At 41.6% G+C, this 23,383-nt stretch overlaps 1 pseudogene; it reads right to left on the reverse strand.

Moving 5' to 3' along the window:
• Positions 1-13,641: 13,641 nt before the first annotated feature.
• Positions 13,642-18,468, reverse strand: LOC139635450 (uncharacterized; annotated as a pseudogene).
• Positions 18,469-23,383: the final 4,915 nt, after the last annotated feature.

The following is a 23,383-nucleotide window of genomic DNA, read 5'->3' on the forward strand; positions in this document are numbered from 1 at the left end:
TTACATTTAGTTAAACAAAAACATTCCATGATGTTTTTTTAATGTCCAGTTGTTTGGCTGGTACTTTGAGTCTGAGTTTGTGTCTTTTTCATCTTTCATACACCTGCCTCACATTTCAGTTTTAACCTGGCAGAGGATCCTGGTGCTGACTCATCTTTCTCTTTTGATGTATTGTCCATTAAAAGTTTTCATCCTTGGTGGTACCAAGTATTTGTAGGTTAGTGAAACATGCTCTTCTGTTGTTGTCTCTTCTGTTGCTGTGTCCTAGTACTGGCGCTGAATATTCAGAAAGATGAAACCATTCAGCAACCTGACTCATTCAGCACATTAAAACTTAGGAATTAAAACATTTCTAAGTTTATCACCACAGATAAGATTTGTTTCATAAAGCATTTAGACCAGGTTTATTTCAGTAAGTCAGAAATCCTGTATTAGAAAGGATGTTAAATAAGTCTGACTGATGGTACCACTGAAACTTATACCTCCAGATTAGTCTGGTACAGGTTAGGCTTGCTTTCAGGATTGAGCATTGCACTCCTGTATTGTTGTCAGACTCATAATAAAAATGATTTTTAAAAAGTATCAAAATTAATGCAGAGATCTTTGACTTTTATTCCACACATTCCTCTTCCTGGTTGGTGCCTACTTTACCCACAATGCAACTCAACCTCCAACAGTTTGGTCAGATATTCAGATGTGTTATGGTTAATGTAGCATGGAGCCTCTATCCTCACAAAGAGATGAGAAGTGGGCACAGAGGATAGTGAGCTCACTTCTTGCTGACTCCACACACAGACTTCAGCTTGTCCAAAATCTTCATTTTCATCTTCAGCCCCAACTGACACTGACTCAGGTGGCATCACTTGACATGATTTACTTCACACTCACTCCTTCTGGAAACACAATAGGCTTAGTTGTACTAAGACCTTGTGAAGAGAATGCTGATGACCTTGAGAGGTCTCTCCAGGTAATGTGTTAATAACCAGAGTACTTTTAGAAGCCTCTTCACACAAATCAGTATTTTGTGGATTTCCTGGTTCTTTAGCTCAATGCATCTTCATTCATTATTATATTTCTCATAAATATGCAGTGTGTTTATACCACAGACGTGACAAAGTGCCCAGTCTTCTGTAATTGGGATATCTTTGTTTATCTCAGACTCACTTTCTCTCTTAACTCTGCTGCATATTGATCAGAGGATCAATATGCAGCAGCTTTGCTGGAAAGCTTTTGACTTCCAAAATACTCGCTGTAAAATTTTTATGAATCCCCAATTGTTCAGTGCTGCAAGTAGTGATGCTATGCATACTCTCAAAATTTCAAATATCCAATGTTAACATATTGGCATTCTGATCTCTGATCACACCCCTCTCTCTATGGTAGGAGATTTTTCTGTTTCCAAACACTCTTGCAGTTGGAGATTTAACCCCTTGCTGCTCTCAGACCAAACCATTCTCTCTATGGTAGGAGATTTTTCTGTTTCCAAACACTCTTGCAGTTGGAGATTTAACCCCTTGCTGCTCTCAGACCAAACCATTCTCACAGGTATGAAACAAGAATTAGCGAATTCATGGAAAGAAATGATAATGTCTGATGTAACTTTTCGGGAGACTTTTAAAGTTATAAAGAGGGGACACATCAATCAGCTTGTAAGAGGGGGCAACAAGAGTTAGCACTTTACTGAAATACAGTCTCAGCTTCTGGCAGTTAAGATATGAACATAATAAAGCAGTCTCTTGTGTAAATTAAAACAGAGTTGTTTGAGCTGTGCATTAAGGAGGATAGATAGCTTTCTTGTCAGCTTTAAAGTTTGCAGGCAATCTTTAGGATGTGCTCCACCTCTGGGCAGATGGTTACAGATTCTAAAAAAATAAATGATGGTTTATGGAATATTATGTAAATGTGTATTCCTCCAGGTCCATAGCTACAGACACTGAAATTACAGACTTATTTAAATCTAAAAAAGGCAACTCTCAGCAGTAATGGCAGGAATACCGTTTTGACTAAAAGAAATCACTTGTGCTTTAAACTCCTTTCCTTATAAAAAGGTTGCTGAACCCAACATTTTCAGGATTGACTTTTATAAAACATATGCAGATGTACTAGCACAATATGGCTGTGAATGATCAGATGCTCGGTGGATTATGATATATTAGCTGACTCATCATGTGAGGTCAATATTTGTCTTCTATTGAAAAACGAACGCCCTAAGTCTGCTAAACAATGAGCAAAAAAACATATTGCTTATATACATCCTGATAAAATGGGTTTTGTAATTGATAGATATTTAATTTTGAATGTTTGATGGCTAACTGTCTCCAATGTTCAGACTTCTCTTCCCTCTCTCTCACACCAGATAATAAACTATTGGGTTTCTCTATTAATCAGTGCAAAAGTCTTTTGATGCCTCTTACAAATGACTTAAATCTGCATTATCTTGGCACTATGCCCCTTAATATCTGTACTGATCAATTTATTTATCTGGAGCTATAAATTTCAAGGAATCCAAAGCACTTATTCAAGCTCAACTACTCTGAAATGGTTCAAAGCTCATCCTCTTCTTTTAAGATGTTAGGCCGCATAATCATGCCTTTTATTTGGTTCAGTATATCCAGTAGCCCAACAGGAAGATAGTTCTAACAATTGATTGTTATGTCTTTAGGAAATCAAACATGACACTTCAGAACAGTTAAATCTTGATTTCATCAGACCTCTGTGTTTCTCAAAACCTGAGAGTTCCTTTAGGTGCTTTTTGCAAAATTTCACCATGGAGCTCACCGGCCAGCACCTGGTGGCCAGGCTTTGACCCATGGGGCCCTGTTGGGCTCAGCCCAAAAAAGCAACTTGAAGCCACTGCCCTGTGGACCCACCAACCACGGGGACAGAATTTGGAGTCAGGTGCAATGGCTACCAGGCGGCAGACAAAGGCAAGGAAGACCTAGGAATGCTGACTCCTAGTATTGTAGACTGGTCCTAGTGACATGGAATGTCACCTATCTGGGGGGAGGGACGTGTGGGAGATGGAGCAATACTGACTAGATGAAGTTGGGCTCAGCTCTATGCAAAGCAGGGGCTCCAGAACCTCCTTTTCTGGAGTTTCCCAGGGTGACAGATGCTGGGCAGGTATGGGGATACCCACAAGCCCCTTGTGGAGCACCGCGCTGTTAGAGATTTCCCTGGTGAATGAGAAGGTCGCCTCTCTGCGACTGAAGGTTGCAGGTTGCCTGTTGACTGCTGTGTGTGCTTATGCATTAAACAGCAGTTCAGAGTTTCAGGCCTTTTTGGAGTCTCTGAGTGGTGTCCTTTCTGCCTAGGGACTCTATAGTTCTGCTGGGGGACTTCAACACCCATGTGGGCAATGATGGAGAAACCTGGAGGAGCGTGACTGGGAGGAAGGACCTGCTGATCTGAACCCGAGTGTTGCTTTGTGTAGTGAGGGAGCTGGGAATGTCTGGCGGATGAGGTCTGTCCTGGAGGAGGTTGGGGACATAGTGTCTGACTGGGCCACGTTCAAAGCCTCCATTGCAGAAGCTGTGGTTGGGAGCTGTGGCCTCAACGACTCAGGAAGCGGAAGCAGGGCTTGACCCAGGCTGTTGATTGAGGATGGAGGAGGAGCAATGCGGATTCCATCCTGGCTGTAGAAGAGTGGAGCTCTTTACCCTTGTAAGAGTTCTGAGTGGGTCATGGGATTTTGACCAGCCAGTCCACATGTGCTTTGTGGACTTGGAGAAGACTTATGACCGTGTCCCTCAAGGGGCTCTGTGGGGAGAACAGCGGCAGAATAGGGTAGCAGGTCTGTGTCTATGAGCCATTCAGTCCTTGCATAACCAAAGTGAGCACTGTGTCCACATTCTTGGCACAAGGTTTGCCCCTCATCTCCAGTCCTGTTATGATATTCATGGACAGGATCTGAAGGTGCAGCCAAGGCAAGGAGTGTGTCCAATTTGGGCACCTCAGAATTGCATCTCTGCTCTTTGCAGATGATGTGGTTCTGTTGGCTTTATCAGACCGTGATCTCCAGTGCTCACTGGGATGGTTTGCAGCCAAGTGTGAAGCAGCTGGGATGAGAATAAACATGAGGCCATGGTTCCTGGCCGCCAGAAAACAGTGAACTGCTCCCTCTGGCTTGGGGGTGAGGCACTGTCCCAAGTGAAGGAGTGAGATGGAGCGGGAGATTGACAGGCGGATCAGTGCAGCATCAGCAGTAATGTACCGGAGAGCAAAGCTCTCGATTTACCACTTGATCTACATTCGAACCCTTAACTATGAGCTCTGGGTAGTGACCGAAAGAATGAGATTGTGGGTACAAACAGCTGAAAAGGGTTTCCTCTGTAGGGTGGCTGGGCTTAACCTTAGAGATAGGGTGAGGAGCACAGACATCCGGAGGGAGCCCAGAGTGCAGTCACTGCACCGTCATGTTGAAAGGAGTCAGCTAAGGTGGTTTGGGCATCTGGTAAGGATGCCTCATGGATGCCTTCCTTTTTTACAGGCATGTCCAACTGGGAGGAGGACCCAGGGCAGACTCAGAACTCATTGGAGGGATTAATAAGCAGAAGAAAAAGTATGGATGGAAGGATGGATGAAAACAGCTGCCTGCTCCTGGGAACCAGGTTGATTAGAGCACTGAAACTGAATCAAAACAATAAAGTTGCAGGGTGTAAAATTACAGTAAAAATGACCTGAAGGACATTAAAATGCTTATCAAACCAAGACAAGCAGCACAGTTGGTGATGATTATCAGAGGGTCCTTTATTATGTAAACATCTTTCATAAATTAATAATAATAATAATAATAATAATATTAATACATTTTATTTGTAACACACTTTACATTTGAAGCAAATCTCTAAGTGCTACAAATAAAATATCATTAAATGTAGATAAAACATCATAGCATAAAATGGACAGAGATAAAATATCATCCAGTGTACTTACTTAACATTTGTTAGTTCTACACATAGCAATTTTTCCACATTTAATGTAAAAACACTGACTGGTGCAGCTTTATGGTTAGGCAACTATACACTCTTACTTCACACATTGTTACTTTCTTGTGTCCACATGTACACATATGTACATGTGAACACACAGTTTTCTACAGAAAAAACATTTCTTTTTGTGTAAAATCCACAATAGTTTGATGTAAGAAGAGAATATTCTTATAAAACAACAAGCTGACTTTCCCATATCCACTGAATAGCAGTAGCAGTTGTTATAGCAACACACCTGTTACTAAATGCTTTGGAAAAGGGTCATGATGTGAATGTCTCTCAGCAGAACAGCACACAGTGTTCTTATTCGCTCTACTGCTGCATGCTGTTATCTGTCTAGGCAAAATACAACATGATGACAGCATTACCACGTGTCAGACAACTCTGTCTATTGTCTTACCTATGAACTCTCTGTGGATCTACATCTGACAAAATACGTGACATAAGCGCAGCAGTTTGCACCATCCAAGACATTTAATTATTTGCATAATGCAGCATAAATATTAAATGTCTGCTGGAAGCACGGGTGTCAAATCGGTTGCCTCTTCTCTTCTCAGTCTTTAGAGCTGCTCAGGCCTCCACTTCATTGCTGAATACTGTAAATCTCTGTGACATTCAGAGAGTGTCAGATGCTATAAACAGTGAGGGGCAAGGACTGAGAGATGTTATATCTGTTCCTCCTGCTGTCAGATGCACTTATATCCTGCTCACAGCCCATCGTCTGTCATCCTGATACTCCCCTGATGCTCCTTGCTGCAGAGTCTCAGCCAGGCCTCAGAGCTGTAAGTAAGCACACAGTAAATGGCCAGATTGCGGCTAAAGTCCCAAGTGGCCCTTTGGAAATGGACTGAGTGGCGAGCTGTCAGACAGACTTAGACTAGACTGACTGTACTGTACTGTGCAGGCCTGCACCACTTCTCCACTTGAAATACAGGCTTGTTGTAGTGAATGAGAAGAAATAATAACAGAAATGTTCATATACACTACTGCGCCAAATATTTTGGAGCTAATAGTAAACTGTGGATGCTTTCTAAAATATCATCAATATTAGTTGTTTTTTTAATCAATTAATTTATACAAAGCACAGTGAAAAGAGAAAAACCTTGATCAAATCTATATTTAGTATGACCATCCTTTGCCTTTGAAACATAATCTATTTCTATTTCCTCTATCAGAGTTCCTTGGACCGCACTCCTCTGGACAGAGACTTCAGACTTTGTGCCTGAAATCTACTGGAGCCACTCCCCCAGTTTGGGAGTCATAGCCCCTAATGCTCCTATTATCACTGAGACCACTTTGGACTTCCACATCTGTTCCAGTTGTTCCTTCAGCCCCTGGTATGACTGCTAGAGGACTCGTTTTATTTTCTTCTTTAATTCTTTAATACTTATTAGTGTGTTCTTGTGTTTGCTGCTCATGTTATGACACCAGGACACTGTTTTAACATCTGGCTGCTTATGTGACAGTCTTAATGTATTTGTGGCAAGGTTATTTTCATACTCATCTTTTTTCCAGGTCTGCCTTTTTTGATTGTTGCTGCGACTGCTCACTGTTGGATTGCAATACACTGTAGCTTTTGAAAATATTGACCAATGGCATGGATAGCCAAGGAATCTTTTGGGCACTGGTATTTCTGCAGTTTTGGCTCTTCATGGAGTTTGTCTCAACTAATGAATACAATCTGCTTGATGGCCTGCGAGTCACATACTGCAGAGACTTTCTGCTGCAGCTCAGCTCAGCTCAGCTCACTTCACCCCCATCAAGACATTACTACAGACATGTTTTCAGAGAAAATGCTACGCAAGTAGTCTTCCAAACAAGGGGATTCTTCTCACAACAAAAAGAGGGTAACTAGATGGGGTGCAATAAGAGTGCAATTGAAGCCACAGGAAGCCACAGGAGAAATGTAAACAGCAACCACTCCCCTTAGTCATCCTGGTTAATGTGCACCCCCTCCACCATAAAACAAACAAATTATAAACCAACATTAATCCCATGTATGAATACTGGACTGCCACCATTCTTGCATCCACTGAAACATGGTTAAATAAGAACGATTACAATGACACTCATGATGCTCATAGATGGCCTCAGGCCCCTTTTAGACTTGGTTATCACAGCTGTTAGTCAATAACCTTGTTTATCCAATCCACATTGCCTACAACTGGGAGTTAGTCCCCGCCCACTGCCACAGCTTCTAATCTAGGTTACAGAGAAACAGGGGGAGTAGAGACTGGAATTTGACAATAAGATAGACGTGCTGGAAATATTCCAACGTGTGGTGAATGCATGAAGGTTTAAGTGTTTAATTCTTGTCTTTTTGTGTAATCTGTTTCTTATTGGTGATATCTAAGTTGTGCTAGTTTACTGTGGATATTAGCTTAATTGAAGTTTGTGATTTCATTGTAAACATATTACTCTGAGTGCTGAAGTAATGTGTATATGAGACTGGTAATTGTGTTAATGTTGTTTAAGAAAGTGTTTGTTTGCTCACACTGTTTAGTTTATTTTGTGAAGTTACTGCAGTTTGTCACACTGCTACTAAACTTGTGTATTGTAATACAGCCATGCATATGCAGTTTACATCTGATATTACAAAGAACTTTTTGCACATTCTCTGTGTATGGGCAGTGCCTTAACTTAGATGTGGGTGAATCTGTAATGGTGTATATATTCACAGGTTACTTCTATTATTGCACTTTGGAAATTACTAGTGTGTGGATGCACTGTATGTTGTGAATAAGCCTGACTATAAAGTTTCAACTTCATCTCTGTCTTTTACTGAACACCCTGCAGTGTGTTTGGACTCTGTATTCAGCTATTGTGTGTATCAGGTGAGGGTTACATCAGCCAACCGTTCATACGGGTGAGAGCTTTCTAAAGCTTAACGTACTTTTCAGTCATCATTAGGTAGGAACTTTGTATCACTAACATCAAACTCCTGGCTGTTTCACCAGAGAGAGAAAGGGCTGCATCTTTTTACAATAAACAGGCTTAAACTTGTATCTTCTGACTCTCACAAATTCATCCTGGGTGATTTTTATCACTGCTCAGCTGACAAATAATTAAAAAGATTTTTACCAATATTCACATGCACCACCCAAATGACAAAAACAGTGGGTGGTGCAGTTCCAAATGTATCTATTGCGCTTTGCCTCCTTGGCTCTGCTGTCCAGCACACCAGTCTGCTTGCAACAGTCTACATTGCAACCGTCAGAAAGAAGATAGATAAGGTAATTAAAACCATCAAAGAGTGGATTAATGTCAGCATTGTTATGCTTTAAATCCACTGTCCACTGTCTGGAAGTGTACATGGTCTCATCAAATATCTCCTTCTGTATGGCAATAATATCTCCACTAAAAACTGAAGTCAACTTTATTTATATAGCACTTTTCATACAAACAAGTGCTTCACAGAACAGAATTAAAACAACATACAGACACAAACACAAAACATTAAATATTTACTGCAATAAAATGTTAAAAATGGATAATAAAAGTCAGCAATAAAAGTCAACTGAAAAAATTTAATAAACATTTGAGATAAAAGTGATAAAACTCAATCTCATCACTCTGGATTAACATTACACCACATTAAAAAGACAGATTAAAAAGATAGGTCTTTAATTTATTTTTGATAATGCTCATATCCAGAGGCAGTGTGTTGTACAGATTAGGGGCATAAAAAAACCTGCTGCACCGGTACTTTAATGTGAGACATAAGGAACATTTAAAATAAAGGCAGTGGAGGATCCTAATGATCTTGGTGGTGTTGTTTCTTAAACAGCGATGATGTGATGATGATGAAGAAAACTCCGCTGACACCGTCTTGCTTGTATATAAAGAGGTTTATTACAAAGAAGTCCAGCATCATATCAAGCACCCTGGGTTGCCTGAGAGAGGAGTCGAAGCCAATGTGAATCTCCTCTGAATAACTGCTCTAACTCCCCATCTATATGAGTTGGTTGTCTTCCTAAACCTAAGACAACGTATGTAATCCATACCATAAAAGGCCTCAGTCAGAAGGACAGTCATCTTCCAAAACCCCTAGACCTAGGACCAAAAAAGGCCACATTCTCCTAAACAGAGAAGCACCCATCTCCTAGTGCATCCTCTGACTTGGGGCCCCTATCTAAACATACCAAACCCATAAAGTTACACATCCTATAGAGCCCCAGACACTACAGTGGAACATAAAATGAAAGACAACTTATAATACAGGGAGGAGCTAGGTAATTTAAAACTTTATAAACAAGTAAAACAACTTCAAATTCAATTCTATAAATACAGGTATGCCAGTGCTGTGCCTTAATCTGAAGGGTGACTTATTTTATAGGTTTTATTTGAGACTCTGGCTGCAGGATTTTGACCTAGCTGTAGTTTTTCTATAGACTGTATGCCAGTAAAAAGGGAGTTGCAATAGTCTAAACAGCTAGTGGTAAAAAGGTGAATAAGCATTTCAGTTTCAATGACCCTGTTAAAATGAGACTTCAAATTAAGTTCTGGGTCTAGATGTGTTTTAATTTGTTTGCTGAGACCTCCAAGCATATAATGTAGATTTTCTCTTGCTGTTTTTGGTCCCATAAGAAGAATTTGGGAAAACAGACATGTACAATTGTATATTATCAGCATAAAAATGATAATTGACATGGTGATGGTTATAATGTTTCCAAGTAGGAGGATATATTGTGAAAACAAAACAGGTCAGAGAATGTTTCCTTATGGAATACCATGTTCAATACTGTGTTTCTCTGATACATGAGGACCAAGGTTGATAATAAAGAGTCACTGGCTGTGAGACTGAAAAAAGGATGTTAACAGAGAGGTCAAACATGCCATCAAAACTGCCAAACTGAAATATAAAAACAAAATGGAGCAGCATAAAAAAAGACACTCGCCACCATTGACTGAAAAAACGCATTTTACTGCATAAGTCAAAGGACTTCAGCTTATTGAAGGAAAACAACCAGCTCTGCCCCTTCTGGTAGATGGCATCCATGTTCAGGGACCAGTCCAGGTTACTGTCCAGGTGCCCATCTAGGTATTTGTAAGTGTGCACCACCTGAAGGTTCTTCATTATAACTTTGACTGGCTGAATAGTGGGCCTAGACCTGCAAAAGTCAATGTTGGTTAGTTGGCTAAATAGAGGGTGAACAGGAACAGAGCCAGAACAGTCCCCTGTGGAGCCCCATTGCTGCTCACCACTGTCCCTAAGACACAGTTACCAGCCTGACGTACTGTGGTCATCTTGTGCGGTAATCCACAATCCAGGACGTGAAGGAAGGATCCACCCCCATCCCTTCTAGCTTGTCTTTGAGAATGGGGGGTTGGATTCTGTAAAATGCACTTGAAAAAGCAAAGAACATAATCCTCACGTAACCACCTGGCTCATCCAAGTAAGAATGGGCCTGGTAAAAATGTAAAGGATGGCATTATCCACACCAATATGTCCCCTGTAAGTAAACCATAGGGGTCTAGTGTGTGTACAACCTGTGGCCTCAGAAGGAGGAGAAGTAGCCACTTCAGGGTATTCATGATGTGTAATGTGAGGGCCATGGGTCTATGGTCATTTATCTCGGCCAGGCCTCCTATTTTAGGTACTGGAACAAGACATGATGTTTTCCACAGGACCGGGACCCTCTCTGTTTGCAGACTTAAGTTGAAGATCCTATGGAGAAGCTCACCTGGGTGAGCTGGACTGTCCCTGAGCAGCCCCGGGCACACACCATCCAGGCTGACTGTCTTTCCAGTACGTCCAGTACGTTTTAAGCTCCACCCCCACCTCATCCACTTTACGGGACAGGAGACTTGACCCCAGTGTGGAGGAAGAACATGGTTGCTGTGAATACTGCTTCTTCCAGCCACAAGCAGCAGACCAGCATCACTGTCAGAGAGGCAACCATTTCCACACTCAAACCCCAAGACTCTGCACTCACCTTTAACACAGAGGATGTGGTGGGAGGCCTTAAGACAACCAAAACACAGCATCAGTCAAGACAACATCAGTTGGCTGTGTCCTGGGGTACTATAATATTACTCCCCTCATGATAAAGGAAATGCGGAAGGTAATTAAAAACCAAATCATCAAGGCAACACACTCACAGATGGACCCACTCCAGTTTGCATATTGCACAGGCCTCTGCCTACAATTAATCCTCCAAAGGAAAAAACTGCTTTTGACCCCACATGGGCTAACCCACAACGCTTTCTGTGTGCAAAATCACACTGGGTTGCCCATGAAAAACCCTCACTGGGGTCCCATGGGGCAAAAATGTTCTGGTCCCTGCGTGGACTAAACCACTGAAATGTTTTTTTTTCCTATGTATTTTACTGTGAAACTTAGATTTACATTTGATATTACAGCATGCAATTTCACTTCACATGTGCATTAACTTCTTCACATGTAAAATTGGCATTCACATACAAAACTAAAAACATGGTTGTTTTTTTTATCACATGAATTTTATGAAAAGTTTGAAAGAAATATTTCACCTCACATCACTATCATTTTCACATGCAAGGCTTGTATTCACATGTAAAGTTGAAAACATGTTGTCTTTTTTTACATTTATACACAAATGAGAAATACAAATGTGAAATTTAGGTTCACATGTGAATCACAACCTCACATGTGACCTGATAGATTTCACATGTGAAATATAAAAAAAAATATCCAGTGAGCAGCAGTTCTCTGGGCGAAAATGCCTTGTTGATGCCAGAGGTCAAAGGAGAATGGCCAGACTGCTTCAACTGCGTGATGCTATCATGTCAATATGGACCAAAATCTCTGAGGAATGTTTCAAGCACCTTGTTGAATCTATACCCTGAAGAATTAAGGCAGATCTGAAGGCAAAAGGGGGTCCAACCCGGTACTAGCAAGGTGTACCTAATAAAGTAGCCTGATATATATGTGCATATATATATATATATATATATATATATACACACACACACACACACACACACACACAGACACACACACACACACATATATATATATATATATATATATATACACACACTCACACACACACACACACACACATGCAAACACAAGATTCATAGCAGCTCAGACGTGGGGTCAACAAGGTCTGCGTCAGGTGTCTGGGGGCCAGGGCAACCTGATGACAAATGGGCTACTGGAACATGACATTCATGGACTAGAGCAGAGAATAAGGAACTGTTGGAATGCTAATATACAAGCAACCCCAGTGAGAGGGGTTATATGCAGAGATTACGGAATACATAGATGTTTTGAAACCTGACATCTACACTGACAAATAAACAACTACTAGCTCAGTGTTCCAACATCTGCAAATGGAAACTGCTATCACAACCAGAGATTGATCAGGTACAACAAATATGCTACGGCAAGGGGGAGCCAGAATGACAAGTCAGGGGGGAGATATCATCATCCCCACACTCCAAGACTGGGTACCAAGCCCCAACAACAAGCACAGAGTCCTTTAATGCAAGGGCATCTGACCTGAGATTGAAGATCATGACCAAGCTGGTTAATTTGCTAACCTTTAAATAATTTATTCTCATTGCACTGTGAAGTGGAGGTTCTGCTGGAGGTGAGTCTGAGTGGCAAAGATCTACTGAGGTGCCATCAACTACAGCACTCTCTCATTGGCCATGTTTACGTGCAAAATTTTGTATATTTATAATATACACACCACTTGCCATTTTATACTGTCCACCCAGATAAAACTAATGCAGGTTAACAGCCCCTCCGAGACTCACAACCTTAACCTGGTGGAGGGGTTTGTGTGCCCCGGTAACCCCTGGGGCTGTGTTGTTGGGGACAATAGCCCCTGGTAGGGTCTCCAAAGGCAAATTTGTCCCAGGTGAGGGGCCAGACTAAGAGAGATTAAGAAGATGCCAAATGAAGAGACCATATAAAGGCAGCAGCACCTCACCCAGGAGACGGAAACCGGGGCCCCCTCCTGTAGCCAGACCTGGGAGGGGAACTTGCCAGCAGGCATCTGGTGACCGAGCCCGGTAATCCCTGGTAAACATGTAGTGAGGGTAAACTTGCAACGTCTGGTGGAGACTGCTCTCCATGGGGTCTTCAACTTGTACTCTGGAAGAATTTTGTATATCCTGGGGGAGGTTGGGGACATGGAATCTAAGTGGGCCATGTTCAAAGCCTCCATTGCAGAAGCGGCGGTTGGGAGCTGTGGACTGAAGGTCAAGGCGGCAAACCAAGAACCCGCTGGTGGACACCAGCTGGGAGGGAGGCCATGAAGCTGAAGAAAGAGGCCTTCAGGACCTGTTTGTTCCAGGGGTCTCCAGCAACAGTTAGGTACCGGGCGGCCAGAAAGGCTGCAGCCTAAGTGGTTGCAGAAGCAAAAACTTGGGTGTGGGAGGAGTTCAGTGAGACTATGGAGGAGGATTTTCGATTGGCCCCAAGGAGATTCGGGCAAACTATGCGGTTGCTCAGGAAGGGGAAGCAAGGATTGGCCCAGGCAGAAGAACTGCTGACCCTGGCTAGCAATGTTGTCGGGTGGTGGAAGGAATACTTTGAGGAACTCCTGAATCAAGCTGAGATGTCCTCTGCAGAGGAGGCAGAGTCTGAAGACTCAGGGGAAGTCTCACCCAAAACCCTGGCAGAGGTCACAAAAAGGGAGACCGGAGGGTGTGCTCCAGTTAATTCAATTCAATTCAATTTTATTTGTATAGCGCCAAATCATAATATACATTATCTCAAGGCACTTTACAGGGTAAGGTCAAGACCTTACTTTGTTACAGAGAAAAACCCAACAGTTCCCACAACGAGCAAGCGCTTGGCGACAGGGGGGAGGAAAAACTCCCTTTTAACAGGAAGAAACCTCCAACAGAACCGGGCTCAGGGTGGGCGGCCGTCTGCCTCGACCGGTTGGGTTTAGGGGAAGATAGAAAGAGGGGGAGGGGGAGGAGAGGGGAGAGAAGAGAGAGAGACCAGGAACAGCTGTGTCGGTAATGGCGTTATTAATAATAAAGACAGGTAATAGTAATAGTAAAGATGAGTAGTGGTGGATCTGGATCCTGCTGCTCCCGAGGCAGAGATACCTGCAGAATGAGGACAGAGAGAGGGAGAGAGAGGAGAAGCACAAAACTACGGGAGAGAAAAAAAAAACAAAGTTAATGGCATGAAGTCATTGAGAGAGAGCGGGGGAGAGAGACAGAAATAGGGAGAGAGCGCCCAGTGAATCATGGGAATCCCCCAGCAGTTTAACTCTATAGCAGCATAGCTAAGGGATGGGTCAGGACATACCCGAGCCAGCCCTAACTATAAGCTTTACTAAACAAGACAGTTTTAAGCCTGATCTTAAAGGTAGAGAGGGTGTCTGCCTCCCGAACCCACACTGGGAGCTGGTTCCACAGGAGAGGAGCCTGATAGCTGAAGGCTCTGCCCCCCATTCTACTCTTACTAACTCTGGGAACCACAAGTTGACCTGCATTTAGAGAGCGAAGTGTCCTATTGGGAAAATAGGGAACTATAAGCTCTCCAAGGTACGATGGTGCCTGACCATTAATGGCTTTGTAGGTGAGGAGGAGGATTTTAAATTCTATCCTGGATTTTACAGGGAGCCAATGCAGAGAAGCTAACACAGGAGAGATGTGATCTCGTTTCCTCGTTCCTGTCAGTACTCGTGCTGCCGCATTCTGGATCAATTGGAGGCTTTTTACTGAATTTTTGGGACATCCTGACAATAAAGAGTTACAGTAGTCCAGTCTTGAGGTAACAAATGCATGAACTAGTTTTTCAGCATCCTTTAGACATAGAATGGGTCTGATTTTAGCAATATTGCGCAGGTGGAAGAAGGCTGTCCTAGAGACTTGCTTTATATGTGAAGTAAAGGACAAGTCCTGGTCAAAAATGACACCAAGGTTTCTGACTGTAGCACTGGAGGCCAAGGTAATGTCATCCAGAGATCTCTGAGGTGTTTTGGGCCAATTACAATAACTTCAGTTTTGTCTGAATTTAAGAGTAAGAAATTACTGGTCATCCAGGTTTTTATGTCCTTAAGACACACCTGAAGCTTGGCTACCTGGTTAGTCTCACCTGGCTTCATGGATAAGTACAGCTGGGTGTCATCTGCGTAACAATGAAAATTCATCTGGTGCCTCCTAATAATGTTTCCCAGAGGAAGCATATATAGACTGAAGAGCATTGGTCCTAGCACCGAACCTTGTGGAACTCCATGACTGACTTCTGTGATGATAGAGGAGTCATTGTTAACATGAACAAACTGGAGTCTATCTGACAGATATGACTTAAACCAGCTTAGTGTGGTTCCTTTGATGCCGACCATATGTTCTAGTCTCTGTAATAAAATCTTATGATCGATGGTGTCAAATGCGGCACTAAGATCTAGCAGGACAAGTATAGAGACAAGTCCATTGTCTGAGGCTATGAGGAGATCATTGGTAACCTTAACCAGAGCTGTTTCTGTGCTATGATGGACTCTAAAACCTGACTGAAAGTCTTCAAACAAACCATTCCTGTGCAAGTAATCACATAACTGGCTTGCAACGACCCTCTCAAGGATTTTGGAGATAAAGGGGAGGTTGGATATAGGTCTATAATTGGCTAAAACGTCAGGATCAAGAGTAGGCTTTTTAAGTAGAGGTTTAATTACTGCAACTTTAAAAGCCTGCGGTACATAACCAGTTGATAAAGATAAGTTAATCAGACTTAATATAGAGGTGTCAAGTAAAGGAAAAACCTCTTTGAACAACCTTGTTGGAATGGGGTCAAGAAGACAGGATGATGGTTTAGATAAATAAACTGTTGAAGTGAGCTCAGGGAGATGTACAGGAGAGAAACAGTCAAAATATAACCCAGTTACAGTTGACTCTGAGGCTGCTGAACTGGACAATACATCTGAACCAGCTGTGGGGAGGAGATGGTGAATTTTTTCTCTAACAGAGACAATTTTATCTGTAAAGAAGCTCATGAAGTCATTACAACTGAGGGCTAAAGGAATAGATGGGTCAACAGAGCTGTGGCTGTCTGTCAGCCTGGCTACAGTGCTGAACAGAAACCTGGGATTGTTCTTGTTTTCTTCTATCAATGATGAATAATAGGATGTTCTGGCTTTACGGAGGCTTTTTTTATACGCCAACAGGCTGTCTTTCCAAGCCTTTAGAGATTCATCCAGGTTAGTAGAACGCCACCTTCTTTCTAGCTTCCTTGAATTTTGCTTTAAAGCTCGTGTTTCTGAGTTGTACCATGGAGCTAGCCTTCTCTGACTCACTACCTTCTTCCTCAGAGGGGCCACAGTATCTAGAGTTGCACGCAGTGAGGCTACAGTACTATCAACAAAATCATCAACCTGTGTGGCTGTGAAGTTAAGAGAGCTGTTCCCTACTGCATTGATACATGGCAGTGGGCTAAGTACTGATGGGATTCTTTCTTTAAATTTGCTAATGGTATTGTCAGAGAGACACCTGCTGTAATAGATTTTTTCCCCAGATGCTGTGTAGTCCATGACTGAAAACTCAAATGTTAACAGAGAATGGTCAGATAAAAGAGGGTTTCTGGGAGAAACTGTTAGGTATTCAATGTCAATCCCATAAGTCAGAACCAGATCAAGGGTATGATTAAAAGAGTGAGTGGGTTCATTAACATGCTGAGAGAAGCCAATTGAGTCTAATAATGAATTAAATGCATGACTCAGGCTGTCACTTTCAACATCTACATGAATGTTAAAATCACCCACCATGATAACTTTATCTGTGCTAAGAGCTAACTCAGATAAAAAGTCTGAGAACTCAGATAAGAACTCAGAGTACGGGGCAGGTGGACGATATACAGTAACTAGTAGGACTGGTTTTTGTGTCTTCCGGTTTGGGTGAGACAGACTAAGAATAAGGCTTTCAAATGAATTATGATTAACCTTATGCTTGGGATTCAGTAATAAATTGGAGTGATAGATGGCTGCCACCCCTCCTCCTCGGCCTGTGCTTCGAGGGATATGAACGTTAACATGAGTGGGGGGTGTTGATTCATTTAAACTAACATATTCATCCTGCTGCAGCCAGGTTTCAGTCAGACAGAGCAGATCAATGTTATGATCAGTTATCAGATCATTGACTAGTAGAGATTTAGATGAGAGTGATCTGATATTCAATAATCCACATTTAATCTTCCTGTTATTTGGTTCTGGAATAACAGTTGTGTTAATTTTTATTAGGTTTTCATGTCTAACTCCTCCTCTGTTCACTTTTGATTTATTATATTTAAATGTAGGTGGTCGGGGGACAGACACAGTTTGTAGGGGGTGAATGGCAGCGACTGCTCTAAGAGGCGCAGAGAAGAGTGTAAGACTGCGACTCTGCCTCCTGGTCTCAACTCTGGTTTGTCATGGCTTTGGCTTTCTAATAAACTCAGTGAAGTTTCTAGATAAGAGAGCAGCTCCATCCAGCGTGGGATGTATGCCGTCTCGTCTAATCAGACCAGGTCTTCCCCAGAAAGTCTGCCAGTTATCAACAAAGCCCACATCGTTAGCGGAACACCAGCTCGATAACCAGCGGTTGAACGATGACAAGCGGCTGTACATGTCATCGCTGGTCAGGTTGGGGAGGGGCCCAGAGAAAACTACGGAGTCCGACATTGTTCTAGCATAAGTACACACCAACTCCACATTAATCCTAGTGATCTCCGATTGGCGTAATCGGGTGTCATTAGTGCCGACGTGCATTACAATCGTACTGTATTTACGTTTATCCTTCACCAGCAGCTTCAGGTCGGACTCAGTGTCGCTGCTCTGGCCCCAGGAAACATGTGACTATGGCCGCTGGTGTCGCTAACTTCACGTTTCTCAGAATAGAGTCACCAATGACCAGAGTTTGCTTCCCAGCGGGGGTGTCGCTGAGTGGGGAGAACTTGTTAGAAACGTGAACAGGTCGGTGGTGAGCCGTGAGCTTTTGTTTAGGACTAAGCCTCTTCTTGTTACGAACAGTCACCAGCCGCCCTGACCTCCCGGCTGCTCGGGAGCTGCTGGGGGGAGAGAAGGAGCTACAGGAGACGCTACACTGGGTCGGTCCGCACCAGCTGCTGGGGGCTGGCTAACTGGAGAAGCTAACGTTGTTGTTTCCATGGTGCGGAGCCGGGATTCCAAATCATTGAGCCTCGCCTCCATAACTGCGAACAAACTACATTTGTTACATGAACCATTATCGCTGAAGGAGGCAGAGGAGGAACTAAACATGAAGCAGGCTGAGCAAGAGAGAGCGGGAGAGTGAGAGACAGAAGCCATCACAACTGCTAAGCTAAAGTAGCTAACAGAGCTAGCGTGTAAACAGCTGTGTTTTAATGAGAATCTCACGAAGAGAAGGAGAGAGCTAGGAGTGATCGAACAGAAGTTCGACAGTACAACAGATAATTAGTGGTTATATACAAAAATGCAACTAGGATCAGCTGAATTCAGGGGGAGCAGCAACAAACTTCCACCAACAACCGGAAGTGACACAATACGCTTACCGCAGCACGCACGTACAGTTATTGGGGTATTACACTGCACAGTCTCCTTGGTCTATTGAGGCACCATAAACTTTGGCACGGAAGAGGAGCTCACTGGCCTTGTGTCTACAGTGACTGTGTGTATACTTTCAAAACACCTGGAACATTGAAATCACACCCTACCAGCTATCATTTCAGGACTGTAAAAATACAGGAGACATCAACCTTTTTTGTGAGTCATGTGAATTTAAAGAAATTTGTACTCAATGCATTTTTTTCACCCATCTTGGACAGCATTTAAAAAAATTAAAATAAAAAATCAACAGACTGTGCGTTGCCCCTTCCAGCATTATGAGTTTAAAACTAACAAGCTTAAAACCCTCTGTTAACACAGAAGTCAAAAGCAAAAGAATACAAAGGAGATGAGAATGCCACATTTTGTTCTTATTTAGTTTGGATCCCGAGGGTAAATAGGTTTCTGTGAGTTGCGTGGAGGGTTATGGCAGAGCGGTGTGGAATGGCAGCAAGTGGCATGGCATGGTTAATGGCATAGTTGCAGCGTGGAGACATGGATGAATGGTGTGGCTGGCTTCAGTAGAGGTATCCACAACAGGAGCTGACAGCAGCACTGAAGCAGGAGAATCTGGTGCACAAGAAGACACAGGTAAGGCAAATTTCCAAAGAAGCAAAACCAAGCGATCACCTTCCTGCATGTGGTACCCTGACATGTTAGCACATGGAGGAAGTGGAACAATCTGGCAATGAGTGGATGAGAAACCAGGGCTTTTCTACTGGCTTGATGAGGGATGAGTTGCAGGTGTACCAGGCTGCCAGTACTGTGCCACACTTTTAACAGTGTATTCTGAAAATGAAGCTTGTGCCATAGAGACTCATTCCATTGACCTGCCATTTGATTATTTTAGTTGAGGTGGAGACATCAGAAAGTAGTTAAAGTCAAGATTAAAGTGACAATGGCAGGGAAGAGTTTGTAGACACTGAGAGTCTTGAACATAAAATTGCATCTCTTTTTCTGTGCATGCAAACAGTATTGCATGTTTCTAAAAGTGCTTTAAAGAAATGTTTGAAGAATGTAATGACATTCTGCACCCTAAATTTCATTCCCTTTAAAAAATCTAAGAGGTGCTCATTAAGCATAATATTGAAATAGATGATTGTGTTGTTCAAGAAATTAATGATGCAGTATTCAAAAGAAATCCACTAATTTCAACTACTGAAGCTAAAGGTGCACTGTCCACTGATCCCAGGAGGAATCTTTATTTATTTTTTTATTTTTTATTTTTATTGGAAAATATGGCACATGGAAAAAGACAGTTCCATACAGCAATGAGAACCACAGTTAAGAGGACAAAAAAATAAAAAATAAATAGTGAAAATAATATTAGTGATTGCAATTGTCATAGCTGCTGCTCTGTGCATCTCAAAAGATCAACAGAAGAGAAGGCCATCCTTTTCTTTTTTTTTAAGTGAACAAAATACAAATGCACAGCCGTTCACAAAACAGACAAGTATACCAAAAAGTAAGTAAATTTAGTAATTACATTAAATCAAATTAAAAATAAATAAATAAATAATGAAAAGCAGTCAAAAGATAAAGATGGAAAAGATTTGAAGAAGGTTAAGAAGGACTGCCATTTACTGTAGAATTTCTCAGAATCAGCTCTCATATTTAATCTTTTCTAGCTTTAGGAAAGACATAACATCCCTGAGCCACTGAGTACTGGAATGAGCTTTTGTGGATTTCCAATGCAGAAGAAGGCATCTTCTTGCCAACAAGGACGTGAAAGCAATAATATCTAATTGCTTGGAGATGTATCTATTATAATCCTCTGGACACCCAAATATAGCAATATGAGAAGAAACTTTTACAGCTATCGAAAGTATTTTTGAGATAATATCAAAGTACTTCTGCCAAAAAGAAAATACTAATGGACAAGAACAGAACATATGGGTTAGGTTGCAGGAAGAGGCATGACATTTGTCACAAATGTCAGTGACAGTAGAATATATTTGTGACAGATGTGCCTTGGAGAAGTGAACCCTGTACACTGTCTTGAACTGTAAGAGCATGAGAAGAGCACAGGTTGAGCTTGTATGGATTTTATTAAGAGCAGTGTCCCACCAAGCTTGGTTTAATGTCAGCCCCAGAAAAGATAGAATTGTTGGTATAGAGCAACCAGGATAGGAGACAAATAATAAACCATCTGCATAAAGGAATCATTTAAATTCCATTCCCAGACAAGATATCCCAGTAAAATAAAGATAGATAAGGACATCAGATATATTGACAAAGGCTCTATAGCTAATACAAAGAGTAAGGGAGATGAGGGACATCCCTGTCGAGTGCCACGGGTGAAAATATGAAGTAAAACACATGGATTGTATGCCATTGCTAGAGATACTAGCTTGTGGGGATGTATAAAGGAGGTATGTCTGCGAAATAAATACATCACTCAGCCCAAATTTACCTAGTACAGTAAGCAGGTAGTCCCAAAAACCCTATTAAATGCTTTTTCAGCTTCAACAGAAATCACTACTTCAGGGGTTGAAGTGGTATTTTTGGAGTAGATAATGTTTAACAGAGTGTGCACATTGTAAAAAAAAGCTGACGCCCCTTTATAAATCCAGTTTGTTCTTCTGAAATTATGGTTGGGAGAATATTTTCAATGGGAGGAGGGATCACTATGAGGTGAGGATGCAGTGTGCGCAACAACCAGGAATCTCTATTTTAAGCAGCACTTCCCTATTACTGAGCCAACTGAATATACACATAGAAGGATGAATAAGAAATTCCTTTGTTTATATTTCAATCACTGAGGTTCTAGAGAATTTATCGAGATATTTAGATTTTTCAGATGAGCTAGTGTTTAATCAAGAAGATAAACCTGGTCGATAAACCTTTAGGGGTACAAGAGAGATGTATTTGTATAGGACTGTACATTGATGATTTCAAGGTATGCAATACATTGGGGACATTTAGAAAAATCCACAAGATTACTGCTGTCTGTTGGGTTGTACTTAATGTACCTGTTTCACTCACTGAAGATGTTCATTTGTATGGGACCCAATATGTAAAAGGCATGAATGTTTCTGCTGGGCAATGCAGCGGCCTGCTGGACCTCTACAAGATATTGAACATTGTGGTCAACTTTGAAAAAGTCTCCTTCATCACTGCAAAGCTCTCCTCTTTGTTCATGGAACATTATAGGTCCTATCAAGTTATTGACAGCTGCTACACAGACAGAAATTCTTGAGGCTTTGAATGATTAAACTTTGATAAGAGCAGTTTAAGAATAAAAAAAGCGCTGTAAAAGACCTGCTCTTGGCTCTGTGTGTTTCTGTAGAGGTCTACAGAGAGCTGCAGTCCACGTAAGATTTGGCTCTGCAATGACAGACTGTAGTGGAGCAGGTGATTTATTCCACCTGCCAGCACAGCAGATGCTCCAGTAGGATGCTCCAATGTATCAGCTCCAGCAGATATCTTATTTCATATATGGTGACTCAGACTAAAGTCAGAGGGCTCAATGACAATTATTTCCACTCCAATCAATGCTGGTTCCCAACAGGGAAGTGCTCTTATATGTTTCTACCTGTTCAGGCATGTTTGAACATGTATATGTGAACAAGAGTTTCCCGGGAGCATGTATTACATCCTAAATTAGATAGAGTCACCCAGTTCTAGTTACACCAGTCTTTGTGAATGTTCTGTTAGTCAACCATATCACCATTTTCTAATAGGAAAATCTATTAGACTCAATGCCAGGTTGCCAATGTGTAGACCATATCAAAGCTTAAAGGACAAGACTGGTATTATTCTATACATTATCAATAAATAAGCCCTGATGTTGGTTCCTGTTTAGGACATACATCTTTAAAAACACCTCCCAAATATATATTACTGCTCAAAACCTTTAGAACAACCCATTTTTCCAGTTTTATTTAAATTCAAGCAGATAAAGTCCAGTGAATAATGTGAAATGTGGTAAACTGCCCAAGGTTAAAAAAGTTTAGATAAGTCACCAAAACGCCATAGAAATTTGTGCATTTAAAGCTTTCCAACACCAATGGAAGTAAACGAAGCCTTGATTGTTAATGCAAACCTTTCTTACAGGTTAACGACTTACAAACCCTCTGTCTGTACGACAACAGTGTTGGAACACTCTAAGTCCTCTGATGCATCATTAGGACAGTAAGTAGTACCGGCTAACAAAGTAAGACAGGGGTTCATCCTACAGCAAGATAATGACCCAGAACATTTGAAGAAAAGAACCAGACAGTGGCTTCACATGATGCGGTGGCCAGCACAGACTCCAAGTGAAAGCAAAGAGACCAACAAGTGCAACACATTTGTTGGAACTTTGTGTTGGGCTGCTGAATGAGTCAAAAAATTAGACTAAATCTTGGATTGAGATAGATTCTATGGCCCCTTTAAGAAAAAAAATGTATTTAATTGTTCTATGCTTTAATGTCAGAGCACAGTGACACATTACACTATGTAAATTTCAGTAACAACTAGAAAAATTGAGGTGTTCTAAAGCTTTTTGCATGTAGTGTACAGTTTCTTAAATTAAAAAAAAAAAGATTCAGCAACTTCCTAAAACTGCTGATCACTGTAGTTTTTATTTACTCAAACATTTACCTTACTTTTCAGGTAGTGAGTATTTTTACAGTGTATGCAAGATTGAATCAAAATTACCCAAACTCATGGAGCTCTATAGCAGAGAGGAATGAGATATATTACCTGAATTTACATACGTATATCACCCGCTATATCCTTTAATCAATATATACAGAATTAACATTAGGTGTATGACTTAAAATAGTCCTCAAGACCAAATGTCACGTCCGTTTGCTTTTTATTTAGTACTGTTACTGCCACTACTACTACCTATATCCTATAACCTGAATAGCACACCCACTG

Source organism: Trachinotus anak, unplaced genomic scaffold (assembly GCF_046630095.1).
Source record: "Trachinotus anak isolate AG129_WGS33_773 ecotype Australia unplaced genomic scaffold, CSIRO_AGI_Tana_v1 ptg000018l, whole genome shotgun sequence".
NCBI classification, from domain to species: domain Eukaryota; kingdom Metazoa; phylum Chordata; class Actinopteri; order Carangiformes; family Carangidae; genus Trachinotus; species Trachinotus anak.